Source organism: Pundamilia nyererei, unplaced genomic scaffold (assembly GCF_000239375.1).
Source record: "Pundamilia nyererei isolate P.nyererei 1_Seehausen unplaced genomic scaffold, PunNye1.0 scaffold00442, whole genome shotgun sequence".
NCBI lineage: Eukaryota > Metazoa > Chordata > Actinopteri > Cichliformes > Cichlidae > Pundamilia > Pundamilia nyererei.
This window is the reverse complement of record NW_005187843.1, coordinates 244204-247882: the sequence shown is the minus strand read 5'-3', so window position 1 is coordinate 247882 and position 3679 is coordinate 244204.

Below are 3679 nucleotides of genomic sequence, written 5' to 3'. Positions count from 1 at the left end.
CTGGGAAGGGATCTCCAAACTGGATTATAGATAGCAGACAGTTGGTGTCGTAAACCCCCGCCTCTGTTCAAAGATGGTCGCTCACAGTGGACATAGATGCTTCTTTCACTCCTCTTTCAAACCATCTGTCCTCTCTGTCCAAAATGTGAACATTGGCATCTTCAAAGAGTGACCTTTGTCCTTTAGATGCAGATGGACTGCTGAGTCTTGTCCCGTGGAGGTGGCTCTTCTATGTTGTGCCATGTGCTTGTGAAGTGGCTCGCGCTTGTAAATACAAATATTTTTTTAACATATTTTTTTTAAAATAAGTATTTCTAAAAAAACACTCTATTTGTGCCCTCCCGAATACCGTATTCGGGTTCAGCTCCACTCCTACTTTTCACATTTGACCAACTTCTAGATGGCATAATTTTGTTAGAGGTCTTAGCTCAACAGGGAGAAACAAAGGTATTGTTGTAAAGGTTTGACAAACATCACATAATGTTGGACTGTAAAGGGGAAATACCTGTCACACCTTTGGGTTTTCACTGGATATGTTTTATGGTGTTTTTTTATGATCAATATCTGTTCAAAAGAAATGTTTGGAATGAGGCCACGAGGAGTGCTGTGGAAATGTCTTAGCCAACAGAGCATTTTCCACAGAACTGTGGTTGTATTCTGTGGAAACAGAGAACACAATGACAGTCCTGTTATTGTGTTCTTTACGCTCGCTGAAGCTGGCTCCAGCTAGTATTTAAAGGGTTCTTTGATCCACAGACAGCTCAAACAGTACATTACAATAACGCCCCCCACAGACAGACACACACACCACCACCACCACCACCACCAGAACCCCCTCTCCAGTCTTCATATTTACAAAGTGATGCAAATCACAGTTTGGCCATAACGAACACAATGTTCAAATATAAGAGTGTCCATAAGTGCAGGTGGTAACAGGACACCCTAGGTCGCAGGTTGATGATCGATGTTGTAATTGTATCACAAGACCTGCAGCAGTATGTTGTGGACACTCAGGTAAAGAGAGGGGCTGAGCTGTTAACTGTTCACCAACTGGTGGTGAGTTGGATCAGGTGGTGGGGAAGACGATGGACAGACCTCCCGCATCTAAATGTATAGTGAGGGTGGAAGAAAGAAGGTTTGTGAACTTATAAACTTAAAAACTGAGTTTTCTGATTCGAGAAAGGAGTTTAAATGTTCTAAAAATGTACCTTAGCAACTGGTTGTATTGTACATAGTACATTTGTAATGAAGTGGCTCTATATAAAGAAATTGTTGAATAATCAAATAATTTGCCCTCGAAACTTTGCACGGACTGCTCCTAGCAAGAAGGGAAATTTCCTTCTTGGTTGATTTAGGACTTCTCAGGACACAAGACAAATTTATAAGGTTTAGTCACATCCAGATGCATATTTAATTATTTCTGTGAATGTTAATTATAGAATTTTCTCTCAAAACTTTTTTATCTTACTTTGTAAAGTACTTTGAGATCACTTATCTTAAGATTCTGAGCTAACTTCTTAGAAAAAAAGAATAAACCTTAAAAATAAAATTGTTTCAAATTTGTTTTTAATAACAAGCACAACATCTGTTTTTTCCTGGCTTTGTACAACAAAACTAAGCATTACTTCAAGTTTTATTGCTAAATGACATTTAAATGGCATAAATCTGAGTTCAAGCATATTCAGCCACTATGGTTAAACATAGATCTGCTATTTTAAAAAAAACTAACCATACTCACCTGATACCTGACAAGTAACTTATCAGTTGCACATCACACTTAAAGCACACAATTATCCTTAAAATTTGTTATTCTTCATGAGATCCTTGGCATAATTCATTTTATTTTATTTTCACTGGGAGAAAAATAAGTCTGTGCTAGTTGAGGCAAAAGTAATTTACACATTTCTATTTGTTTACACTGTCTTGTTGTTTAAGAAGGAAATTAAAATGCAGAATATTCTCTAATAGTTCACTTATAAATTTGTATTCTTTAACCATGCCACCCAAGTTCTCTCCCCCCCCCCCCCCCCCCCCCCCCCCCCCCCACCTCTCTATACATGGCAATTGTGTAGTATGTGCCACCATTTCCTGCCACCATGTCGTCAATCTTCGTGATCAGGTCCTCCACCTGCTTTGTGTCTGTGCTTTGGTTGTTGAAGACGTGGAACCTGTTTCCACAGCTTTGGATGACTTGTTGGAGCTCTGGTTTGGCTTCAAGTAAATACTGCTGTATAGTTATGTCCAAGTCTTCAAGTTCATCACCATGGGTGAACAGCACAATATTGTAGTGGTAATTTTTTTTTTATCAAGCAGATCCTGGAGGGCTTCCACAGAGTTTTTCTTCTTTGGTGTGAATCAACCAACTTGAAGAATAAATGTAAAAAGATGAGGACCCGGTAGAGAGTTCAATATATGTGATCATTTGTTTGTTTACAAGTTCTGTGGATTTGCCAGCATTTAGGATCCCTGGTGTGTCTATCAGGGACGGCTGGTATGAATGGACTGACAGGGCTGAGCCCTCCCTATCCTTTTTAATAAAAAATAAATATATATATTTATACTGTATGTATACATTTAAAGTCATCTTAGAACAGATTCTTACATGGTAATGTGACCAAGTGCAGCAACAACGCCAACTAATCCAAAGAGAAAAAACAAGAAAAATACAAGATTTACATGGGCTTATTTTTCACAGCCCAAGCTCCACAGGATCATCTACCATTCATCTTCATAGACTGCTGGGTGGCAGGCGTGAGGTCACACCCCTTTGATTAGCTGACCTTTGGGCTAAATGAGTTCAGCCCAGATGTGTGAATTTTGCCAAACAAGAGAAGGGAGCAGATTTAAACCCAGTGGGAGTTTCCCCCCAAAGAGGGACAAAAGACCCCCTGATGATCCTCTACCTAATCTCTGAGCCAAGGTGTGAAAACAGGTGTGAGTCACAATCAGCCAGGGTTTCGGGTGAGCTCATTGTGAAACCTGCACCCAACCTATCATGTGAGGAAAATGAGGAGAGAATAAATGTCCTCGTAAGTAATATTAAGTGTGTTGAGTTTAGTCAACTTTGGTGAAAATAGAATACCAAAAAAAATAACACTTAAAGAATTATTTCAACCTTCAAATATTTCAGACAGTATGCTACTGAGGGGAGCTAGCATAAGAGTTATGAGTTATAAGATTGAATCTAAGTCGTAACATTGCTGTTTGGAGCTGCAGATTTGGTTGCAGGTTAGCATAACTGGATTGGCCATCGGGCATACCGGGCATTTGCCCAGTGTGCTGATGACTTATTTATTTATGTTTTGTAACGGCATTGACAATGAGAGGTGGTGGATTGGCCAGATGCTGGCCGATGTGTAAAAATAACTCAGTTGTTTGGTGGTGGCTATGGCGGAGCTTCCACAGAGGTCAGCAGGTGGATGAGGGAAGGGTAGGCAGGAGGAGGAGAAACCAGAGGAGGCCGCCGGTCCGAGTGTCAGGTGAACTGACCTTCAGGTAAGAAGTTATGACCTGCAGTCTATCTGGGTCAGATATAAACCAAGTTTAGGTGGAGTTTATTTTCGTTGCGCTGCCTTTATCAGAATCAGAATCAGAAAGGGGTTTATTGCCAAATGTTGAGCAGGTTTACAACATTAGGAAATTGCTGCGGTGCTTCAGTGCAAACATAGTGTCATAAATA